We start from the raw sequence: 12,320 nt of genomic DNA, 5'->3' as shown, positions 1-12,320 counted from the left end.
CTAATATTGGTCTCCATGACGTTGCCACAAATGTTCAATGAGGTCCTCTTGCAGCTGGTTGTGAACTGTCTTGTCTTTAATTTTCTCATAATTCGAAAGGAACTCATTAAATTCAGCGGTACGCTCATGGTAATCTTCCACCTGTTCTCCCAGCTCATCATAATGTAAATCTTCCTCGTCATCACGCTCATCCTCAACAATCATGTTATTCAAGATCACACAACATCTCATAATTTTACGTATAGTCAAATTATCCCAAAAACGAATAGGACCACGAACAATAGCGAAGAGAGCTTGTAACACACCAAATGCTTGTTCAACGTCCTTCCTAATGGATTCTTGTGCTTTTGAAAAATATTTTCTCTTATTCCTTTGTGGCATCTGGATACTCTTCACTAGTGTTGCCCATGCAGGATAAATAGCATCTGCAAGATAATACCCCATAGTGTAGTCGTGCCCGTTCATAGTATAATTAACTTTAGGACCCTGCCCTTTAGCTAGCTTTGCAAACAACAGAGATCGTTGGAGCGCATTAATATCATTATGTGTTCCAGGTAAACCAAAGAACACATGCCAAATCCATCGATCATGCGAAGCAACAGCTTCTAAAACTAATATAGGAACTCCCTCTTTTCCTTTATACTGACCATGCCAGGCAGTCGGGCAGTTCTTCCACTCCCAGTGCATACAATCTAAAGAGCCCAACATACTTAGAAATCCTCTACGTTCTCCATCTGCAAATAACCTAGCTATATCATTCTCATTTGGTGTCCTCATGTACTCCTCCCCAAAAACTTCAGCAACAACTATGATAAACCTCCTAAAACTCTAATAACGGTACTACCTCCAATACGAACATGCTCATCAACTGCATCTGCAGCTATTCCATAACACAACATACGTGGCACTGCTGTTACCTTTTGCAAACATGATAGCCCAATGATACTAGCCGTATTTCTCTTCTGAACAAAATAATCATCATGGGCTTCAACAGCATTCATTATGCGTAAAAAGAGCGGCCTTTTCATTCTAAACCTGCATAATAATTAGCAATAAAAATTAAGACATGCACCACTAATTCAAATCAAGCATGAAAAAAAAAACAATTCACTATTACCCACCGGCATGTAAATTGAATAGGAAGATATGTAGGGTCTTCTGAAAAATAGTCATTGTACAATCTCCGATGACCAACCAACCTTTCTCGGTTAATCGCTGCATGTCCAAAGACAGACCCACCTCGCTTTGGTTCTTCGTCGCTTTCATCGAAAACTATTTCGACCGCCTCAAAAATGAATTCATCGTCGTTATCTCACGAAGACTTATCATCCAATAGTAACTTAACGAGACTGCCTGGACGATTCATCTCTTTTTAACACGACGAAGGCGTGTAGGAGAGGCGGCCACGCAAGGAGAGAGAGAGAGGTGGGAGGCACAGTGGGGGATAGAGGGGAGGGGCAGGGGGGATGGCAGGGATGACCGGCGGCGTAGGGGCAGAGAGCAGCAAGATCACGCGTGGGTGGCATCAGGGCAGATCGCGCTTGGGCAGCGTCGATGCAGGTCGTGCGTGAGAGATGGCGATCTCAGATCGGCTTGGACGGCGTCGGTGCAGGTCGCGCGTGGGAGATAGCGATCTCCTTCTGCGCACGGGAACGAAAAAAACCGGAATTTCTATTGGTAGTTTAATAGAAGGGCCCACTTTTAGTTTTTAGGGATTGAATTTAGGCTATCTCTTGTAGGGAGGGGTTTTTTCACCACCTATTTTCAGTTTAGGAAACCCAAAAATCAATTTTTGGGAGTAGATTATTGGTGGACTGTTGGCCGATGCTCTTAACTTGTACTTAGCATAGTATAAATTGCAGTACATCAAAATCGGTCTTGTCTGTTTGTTGTGGATGGGATGGTTACAAATTCGGATAGATTAAATGGTTAATTACAAACTCTTCCTGAAGTGGCTGTTGAAGTTAGACTTTGGATCTGAATTCTTTCGGAATAGAGGTAGATCCAGATAAGGCTTCGTTCGGTTTGAAGGGGCTTAAGGAAAAATAATTCCACAATATAAAAGTTGCAAAATTAAATCCCTCAAATTCATTACTCTTAGGAATTAATTGGAAATGGCTTCAAGGCCGGTTTCCTTGGTCAGTAACGCTCCTGCGGTGGTCAGACCGTCCCTGTCTAAAATTTTGCCAATTTCATCCAAAGGTTTAAAAATCAAGCACCGGCTCTTCCAATATCAGAAATACTCCCCTTTTCACATTATAGCCAGGTGCTTGTTGTGCTAAATCATTTGCTCTAGAATTATCATGCCTAACAATATGTATAATAGCAAAATCATCAAAATTGGCAATAATATCTAAGCATTGATCAAGATACCTATTAGCGACCCGTCCAAGCACTTGTAAACTCCGGCAACATGTTGCACCACCAATTCCAAGTCACCAAACGCTTCCGCATGTGTAGCTCCAATCATCTCCATCACTTGTAAGCCGAATAATAAAGCATTGTATTTGGCTTGATTATTTGTACAATAATATTCCAAACGAACCGATGCCACAAAACGCACTACGCGAAAATAAAACTGCACCAATACCTTGACCTTCTTTGCAAGAAGAACCATCAAAATAAATCTTCAAATGTATAACATTAAGGAAGCAAACCTCATCCTCATAAGCAATATCTATATGATGGTCTACTATAAAATCAACTACAATTTGGTCTTTCATAGATTTCAATGGTTCATAAGTCAAATCATATTCAATCAAAGCATACGCCCACTTGCCAATTCTTCCACTTAGAATTGGCATTTGCAACATGTGTTTAATAACATTAGCTTGACAAGCAACTATGCATGTACTAGATAACAAATAATGCATGTAAACCCTTGACCAAGCTTTTCTACTTCATCAAAATCTTCAATAGTTTCTCCAATATCGTTCTTTGTAGACCGATATTCTTGCACCCTCTTTTGCAACCACTCCAAATTGGATTCTTTACTCATGATACAAAGTAATATGGCCTAGCCGAGCTATACTAGCCGGCTTTACAGAAATAGATACAAAACTACCATTGGAAACACTAATAAAATCATAGCTAAAAAGATCCAACCCTAATAAGTATTGAATATTCCGATGTCGCCACTCAAGTGAAGCATCGGCCATTGCAACTTCGGGCGATGTATCCGCTTGAATAATCTCAATATCATCGCCGTCCCATTGAATTAAACATTGATGCAAGGTAGAGGGTACATAACAATTGGTATGAATCCAGCAACGACCCAAAATAACATTATAATTACCTTGCACATCGATGATGAAGAAAGCGGTTGGCAACGTTTTGTTTCCCACGGTAAGCTCCACCGAAAAGACACCTTTCGTCTCCGTTGGTTCACCATTGAAGCCATTGAGAATCATGTTAGTTTTCTTCAACTCATCATCTCCACACCCCAACTTCTTGAACAACGAATATGGCATCAAATTCACTATGGCACCTCCATCCTCCAACATCCTAGAGACCGGCTTCCCATCAATATGACCCTTAAGATAAAGAGGCTTCATATGACGGTTTGACTCATCGGGCTTTTCAATGACCGCATCTTTAGGACCTAGTGAAAGTTGAGCAACTTTGGCTTCATCTGTAGCACAAAACTCCATAGGCAATATACACACCATGTTGATGGTCATGTCTTCCTTTGGTAGCGAATCATCTCTAGCAATCGATTGTTCTTCCTTCTCCTTTTGCACAATAACCAGTTCTTCAATCTCTATGGACTTACGCCTCCACATCTTTGTAGGCGGCGGTCCCAACTCATTGAATCTTCTATCTCTCCACTCTTCGGCTTCTCTCTCCCGCAACTCTTGAGCCCGAAGACATTGCAACCTCCTCTTTTGGGTAGCCATTAAATCTTTGGGCATCCACCTTGATTTCGACTCGGTTCCAGGAGGTATGTAATGCCCCTTGTTGATTTTACTTGAAGGCGACGAAGCCTCCAAGCTACCCTTCGTGAATCTTCTGTCAAACCGGTGCTGGAGCCCGGTCAGACCGGATGAAGACCACCGGGTCAGACCGGCCAGAAGGCTCGGTCAAATCCATATGGGGCCGGCGGTCAGACCGGCCACCTGCGCAGAGCTAGTCCCTGCTTCGGATTTGTCGCTTGAAGTCTCCCTAGCTACATCTCCGGAAGGTATTTGCACATCATGAGACCCCACTTTGATAGTAATCACCTCCGAAGATCTTGTTTCTACCTTGACATGTTTTTCTTCTCTCCTTTCTTCGTTGATCCGATTTCTAATACAAAACCGGCCATTGTTTGGTGAAGACAAACGCTCATGTGCTGACCTCCTTGGTCCTCCCCAACCTTGATGAAATTGCATTGGAGGCATATGATCAAACATTGGTGGCAGTGCCCCCCATAGCATGAAGTAGGGAAAAGGATAACCCGGCGGCGGCATTGGACAAACCCCCCATGGCATGACTTGAGGATGATGAAGGAAAAGTGGCTTCGATTGTCTTGGTGAATGACCAAATCGCTCCCTAGGAGGTGATCTTGGCCTTTTACCTTTATTGCGAGTCTTCTCGCCACCTTACTTCTCATACTTGTTCAAGAGCATATCAAAGGTCACCTTAGTCTTTCTTGGAGTTTTGTAATTTGAAGCTTCACTCATATTCTCCTTCCAAACACTAACCTCCGAATTTTTTGGCACCATCATCTTAGGCCTAGGCTCTCCAATGATCACTCCTTTCCCCTTGGTAGATTCGGCTTGCTCCGGCCGAATCAACACCTTCTTGTCATTGAAATCAATTGTATTCACCGGAAAAGGATCATGATCAAGCTTCATCTTGGAACCATCGGTAAATTTTAATCGTCCTTCATTTATGGCCGATTGAACCTGTCGTCGAAATACATTGCAATCATTAGTAGAATGAGAATGAGAATCATGCCATTTACAATAAGCTCAACGTTTCAATTCTTCTTGAGATCGAATGACATGGCCCTTCGGTAATCTAATTTGCTTTTCTTGCAAAAAATAATCAAAAATCTTATCACACTTGGCCACATCAAAACTATACTTAATTTCACTTTGCCGATCCTTGCAAAGGGTCGGCATTAGATTAGAACAAACAAAAGGCTTATTTTTGGTAGTCCATGACCACTCGGCAACACATATATCATGATCGCCATCATCATCAAAATCACTATCCTCAGGGCAATCAATCAAATTAATATTAGGCTTTTTATCATTAGACCTAACAAATTTCTTACTATCTCTAACCTGGCTTTCTTAAGCTAGAGCTTTTTGCATAAGTTGATTAACATCAAGAAATTGTTGGCCATCTAATATTTCATTAGTAGGAACAATTAAACCATTAAAAGCAAGGTCAGCCAAATATCTTTCAGTTATATTCAAACTAAAACACCGGTTTCTAACATCCCTAAATCTCTTATTATAATCAATGACAGGTTCATTGTATTTTGTCTAACGGATGTTAAGTCACTTAACCTAAGCTCAACTTCACCAGTATAGAAATAATCGTGAAACCTTTGTTCTAATAGAGCCCAAGTATGAATAGAATTGAGCCCAAGTATGAATAATCACCATGTAAAAGCAGTAGCGGACAATGATAAAGAAAACAAGCGCAATTTAAATGTATCTGAATTACTAGCCTTGCCACATTGCGCTAAAAACTAACCTACATGTTCCCATGTGGTCCTACTATCCTCACCACCAAACTTAGTAAATTCGGGAACTCTATAACCACGAGGATATGGGATATTGTCATAATAATCAGGATACGGACTTTGGTGAACCTTAGCACAATTCCTTACTTCAAACCAAAAATTATCCCTAATAATAGTCCTAATCAAATCCTCCATAGTTTCAGGCCTTGGTGGATTTGGTGCTCGATTTGGTGGTGGGTTTGGTGGCCTAAAAAGTAGTTGTTGTGGCGCAATATTGTTATATTGACCATACCCCGTATCTTGCGGGTATCCTCTATTACGATCATTGTAGGCATTAGGGATATGTGGAGGGATTTAATGATTAACAGTAGCTACAGGAGGGTCATGTACTGGAATATGGTATAAAAGCCCGTTATTAGTCAGAGGATCAACCCTTGTATCGGCACAATTGCTCCGGTCTGACCAGCCCAGGGCCCGGTCTGACCAGCGTCCAGAGGTGCGGTCAGACCGGCCATCGCCCTAGTCTAACCGGTGTGAAGGTATCCGGTCGGACTGGCCATCTGATCTGGCCGGTCAGACCGAAGGAGAGGCCGCGGTCTGACCGACCACCAGGCCCAGTCATACTGGCCGACTGCGCTATTTCTCCCTCACCGATTGTTTGCATATTGCCCCATCAGATTTGCTATGTATTTGATTAACAGGGGCTTGACTAGTACTTGCAGAGGCTTTAGGTTGTAACTCGGCTATGAAAGAGCCAAATCTAGTAGTCATATACTCATTAATATGCTCATCAAAACAAGTTTTCATTGTTAATACCAACAATAGATTCATCTACTGTACTTGCTACGAGTTTTCGGATAGGAATTGCTACCTCTTCAGTATTTACCTCATCAAAGATGACTTTGGGTGACGGTCCAGGATTAAGAACCACACCTTGACGAGTCTTGGTGCATGATTTCATCAACATCTCCTGTGTGACCGCCTTGATTCGCTCCTCCATGATCTTGCGTGCATCCCCCTCAAGATCATCCAATGAGATTGGAAAGATATTGGATGGATCCACCTCATCCTTCTTTTGCTTCGACATGGTGGCGTCGAAGTTAAGATGGCATTGAGCAGATTTCCTCAGTGGAGTCGCCAAAAATCGTGTTGGCAACTTTTTGTGACAAGTTGCAAGTACGATCGCAGCACCTAAAGCTTTGCGGTGATCCTAGAGTCACCAACCACCCTAACCTAGCAATGGCTAAGTCAAGATGTGTTTTGATAGATTAAACTGGCTAGCAGAGCCGATTTAGATGAAAACGATGGATAACTACCCGTCTCGTGGGCAAAACGGAAGGTTTTCAGGACAAATCTACAAAGAGGTGTCGCACACTCGCAGTGGCGTAGGACAATTTACAGCGAATTAATAAAGATGGACAAACTAAACTAGAACTAGAAGCAATATGAAAAAATGATTCTATTGATTGATTGCATGATTGTTGTTTACAATTGAACCGGCCTGTCCCTTATATAAGGGTTGATTTTACCTTCTACATGCCCTCCTCCACGTCTAACTCGGGATATAAACCAAAGGAAACCTGAAACATGTCTTCCCAAGCAAGGAAAACTCGAGACCCGACAAAACAGACTCGGGCTCGGACTCCGCCGGTCAGACCGGCCACATGCCGGCGGTCTGACCGGCCTATATACGGCGGTCAGACCGACCTCTCAGAGGAAACACCGGTAGATTTCAAACTTTGGCAATTTTCCCTATTTCGACCCAAGGTGGCAAATTTGGGTGTAAACACAATCACAAGAGAAAGGTGTAGGGATCTTGCTCAAATATTTATGATCACACTACTGACAAAGATGGGTTTATATTTGAATCAGTATAGTCCATCAAATACTTAGATAATAGGGATATTTATGCTATGAACAACCATCCTATTTTTTTCGTGGGGAAAGAAATATATTACTCAGCTGTTAAGTCCTCACACACAAGGTGAGATATAAAGTTACAAACTTCGTCCGGCCAAATATCTGTAAGAGATTTGCACCGGGATTTACTTCCCTCGAACCCCTCCGAAGATCATTGATTTCCTTAATCAGCAACGACAGCTCCGATCGAATTCTGTCTTTGGACTGAACGAGCTGCACTACTTCAGAGCAATCTGTTTCCACAATAATAGGGAGTAGAGTCCACTGGATCACCATCCGGATACCTTCTCTGCACGCCAGTAGCTCCGATTCAAGGGCAGTTCCACAATTGTACACCCCCTCCCCTCTCGTCCCGCTCCTCCCCTTCCTTTGATTTTTTCTTCAATCTCTCTCTGGCGTCGTCTCTCCCCTTCTTCGATCTCCTCTGTTTTTTTTTTTGGGACTGTCTAACAATCATTCGACAGATTTTCTTTAGAAAATCAGTCGAATTTTCAAGCCACCTCCACGTGCTGCTCAAATGAAAACGTATCAACGTACACGTACGTCAGTCACTGGACATTAATCAAGTCAGCGATGCTCCTAAAAAGAAAAGGAAAAACAAGCAACTTACATCAACTTATGTATGTAATTTTAAGGCTTACATATGTAATTTTGAAACTTACGACATAAATATATTAAAATTACATATGTAATTTTGAAGCTTACGGCGTAAATATATTAAAATTACATTTTAGAGATTTACGATGTAAATACGTGCCGACTTTTTTTTTATGAAAAATATGAAGGCATATATATAGTTCAAAAAATATCAAATCACACCTCAAACAATTAGGTTAACTACAGTACAACATAACAACCATGAGTAAAAAAATTACCATACATGTAAAACAAAAATTACACCTGCATCTATTAAATATTACACTGTAAATGTAGGGAACTTAACTATGAAACTGCGGTGAAAGTTTAAAAAATGTTAGGTATAGCAGCAAAATAATCATTCGCTTTTTGCTCCGTTGGTACGATGCACGTTGTGGCATCCCGACATCATGTGTTCGACTCCCAGATCTAGCGCCGGTTTTTTCACTCGAAGGCACGCGCACAAATCTCAAAGTAAATCATACGGTTATACAGCAATTCCGTTTTTTTTTCTCTCGCCCTTTTTCTGTCGCCATCTCTCCCTCTGATTTTCGCCTTCGCTCGCCTTTTCTGTCGCCATCTCTCTCTCTCCCCCTCTGATTTTCGCCATCCCTCAGTTTTTCTGTCGCCATCTCTCCCCCTCTCTCCCCCCGTCGCCTTCTCTCGCCTTTTTCTGTCGCCATCTCTCCCTCTCTCTGCCCCTCTGAATTTCGCCATCGCTTTGTTTTTTCTGTCGCCATCTCTCCCCCTCTCTCTCTCCCCCTCTGATTTTTGCCATCTCTCCCTCTGATTTTCTGTCACCATCTCTCCCTCTGATTTTTTTTTCATCACACATGAGACAGAAATTTAAAAATTAAAGTGACAAAATGACCTCATGGTTTATGGAATGCTCTCTTAACCAATTCATCCAATGACATCTTGTGTTTACAGTTTATTGTTTCAGTTTTATATATCTTTATTCAAACTTTGGGAGAGCGAATCACTCTGTGAAACTTATAATATGTTATTATGTTCCAATAGTAACATTATTATAAAAGTGCATTAACACATCATGTTACTGTAAAAATATATATAGGTTGTTATTGTAGTTTTGATAATAACATCCTGTGAAAAATTGTAGTAATATAGAACATGTAGTAGTAAAGGTACTCCTACCGTATTATCAAGTGTTGTTACTATGAAAAAGTAACCGTGTTACTACAATATGGTCGTCTTGTTACTGCGTAATTCCTGCGAGACGAGGACAGCAAAGAGGAAATTGTAGTAACACAGAACATGTAGTAGTACAGGTACTTCTACATTACTACCGAATGTCGTTACTATAAAAAAGTAATCCTGTTACTATAATACGGCTATCTTATTACTGCGCAATTCCTGCGAAACGAGGAGAACAAAGAGGTAGGCGTGGGGGAAGTGAGCAACACCAAGATACATAGGGTGTGTTCGGCACCCACTTTTCCCACATCCATCTCCCTCGTTTTCCACGCGCACGCTTTTTAAACTGCTAAACGATGCATTTTTTTATAAAAAGTTTCTATATGAAAGTTGCTTAAAAATCAAATTAATCCTTTTTAAAAAAAATTTTGCTAATATTTAATTAATCACACGTTAATGGACAGCTCCGTTTTCCATGCGCTGATATAGGTTCCCAACTTCCTACAGTGAATGCATCCTATAGTAGCAAACTAAAATACAAGTGGATTATTTGAAATTCTAATCTTTAAACAATCGTATCTCTCGCATCACATATTATATTTTTGAACCGTTTCCACCATAATGCTTTGAAAAAGAGCTTTACAAAACTAGATCCATCATCACTATATTTTGATAACGTTATAATGTTGTTACTGCAAGAAAGTAACACTCTTATTGCACCATCATGGTTGTTTTATTACTGTGCAATTCCTACGAGACGAGGACACAACAAAGAGGTGGGTGAGGGGGGGAGTTAGTGGCGGGTTTGACTGAGGTCTAACTGGCGGGAGGACGCTTTGACCGACCTTTGACCGGGGTGGGAGGGGGGTTTTCGGCCCTTGGGAGGGTGGGGGAGGTGGGGTTGGCCCATGGGATGGGGGTATAGAATAGATTTTTTATATATATATAGCTCTTGCCTCCACTACCGAAAAAAGATTTTTATGGACGAGCACCCTAATAGATTACAGACGGATCATAAGTATCTGCGTCTGCAAAAAATAACCCTCATTCTTTCATACGGATCTTAAGACATTCATATGCAAAAATCTATTTTTCTAGAGGGCACGCTTAAAATATCCGCATGCGAAAATAAGAATATTTTTGCATGTAGGGCTCTTAACTCACCCACATGCAAAAATACCCCCAAAGATTCCCACTCCCATTTTTTAATCTCCACACCTCTCTCGCCCATAAATTTTTCCTAGATCTCTCTCTCCTCACTCCCCCACTCCGGCGACAGCAGTGGCGGTGGTGGGCAATGGCGGTGGCGGAGGGCGTGGGCAGTGGGGGAGGGTGGAGGAGGCGTGCGATAACGTGGATCCGATGGTGGCCGCCCTCCCACCGCGCGACGGCGGCAGATCCGGCGATAGGGAGGCGTGGTGGCCATTGCCCACGTGGATCCGATAGCGGCCGCCCTCCCCACACGCCATGGTGGCGAATCTGGTGGTGGGGGATGCGTCGTGGCGGTAGCTCTGGCGGTGGTGAGGCGCGGCGGCCGTCGCCCGCGCAAATCCGACGATGGTAGCAGATTTGGTAGTGAGGATACGCGACGGCGGCGGATTCGATGGTGGGGAGGCGTCATGGCGGCGGATCCGGCGGTGGGCTTCTAGGGTTAGGATTTTGTATTTTTGGGATGTTATTTTTTTTGGTTTTTTATTTTTGTGTGTGGGCGACATAAGCACGTGCGGGTGCGCCAACCGCACGCAAAAATAACGATTTTTGCAGATTATTTGGTGCGTGCGGCTACCCCTACCGCACGCGAAAACCGGTTTTCTGCCGTCTGCATAAATCTCTTTTCAGTGCCCTTGGGTCTGCTTAATTGGTTGTGGAGTATGCATGACCTCTCCATCTGATGGTTTTGTGCAGCGACGATCGATGAATGATTACTTCGTAAAGGCAGAGGTGTTGGCGGAGTAAATCTTTATAAATAGCTCTTAACAGGGCCGGTCATAGGACCCCGGTACGAAACTGAATATGAGGGTCCTTGATATACGTATATATCTATCTATCTATCTATACCTATATTAATTGGGTATTTTTTTTGGAGTTCACACGTTAATCAGAATAATCTTACCGTTGATTAGCTAGATCATCAAATCGTGACCATAGATTACATATTGTAACCGTGGAATATTAAAAGCCAACGACTAATCTGGGCCTCCATCCAATGTATGTTAGGCTTCTATATATATATTGTTCCCGTGTCTGTCGTATCGATCTCCGCTGTCGCATTTGACTCTGCCTGCGATGAGATTAGTATGTTATACGTCGATCTCCCTGACCCTGCACCGAAGAACTCTGTCAACCAGACCCTGCACCCTGCGTCCGTTCAATTCACCCTGCGTCCGCTCAATTCTCCTGTTCTGGTATTACTTTATCGATCAAGATTTGATTCAAGTGATCTGCAGCTACTACAACTCCGTTTTAAAGCAAGATTTGATTTTTTTTTACAGGTTCCTCATCTAAAACTATGTATAAATTAATCTCAGCTTTCGTGATCTTGATAGCATAACTTTGAGGGAGTTTGTAAGGTATATTCATTTGCTATTAAGTTTATTTCTCCCATGTTCCCTATAAGCAACATAGGCTAGCTTTACCATGTATCTTTCATGTTTTTCCTACTGTCTTTACAGATCTTTACAGTATCAATATCCACTTATTTCTGAAATTCAAAATTAAAAATTAGCATGCGTAGATATTTTGACCAAAACCACAGTTAGCAAGCTAACGAAGATAAAATTTTTTATTGTTAAAATACTATAAATATTAGCCGTATGATGCACGGTTTGACGATTAGATCTATAATAATCAGACATTTTATATTTTTAAAAGCTCCCGCATTAACTAGAAATACATGACCGTTTACCACGTGCAGTTGATAGTTGATGATCCA

General features: G+C 42.0%; 1 pseudogene; it reads right to left on the bottom strand.

Moving 5' to 3' along the window:
- LOC136351789 (uncharacterized) lies at nucleotides 1–1,366 on the bottom strand (annotated as a pseudogene).
- Between the last annotated feature and the right edge of the window lie 10,954 nt (nucleotides 1,367–12,320).

This window comes from Oryza sativa, chromosome 9, assembly GCF_034140825.1.
Source record: "Oryza sativa Japonica Group chromosome 9, ASM3414082v1".
NCBI classification, from domain to species: Eukaryota; Viridiplantae; Streptophyta; class Magnoliopsida; order Poales; family Poaceae; genus Oryza; species Oryza sativa.
Note: the sequence above shows the minus strand (reverse complement) of the source record. Positions and strands in the feature narration are given on the sequence as shown.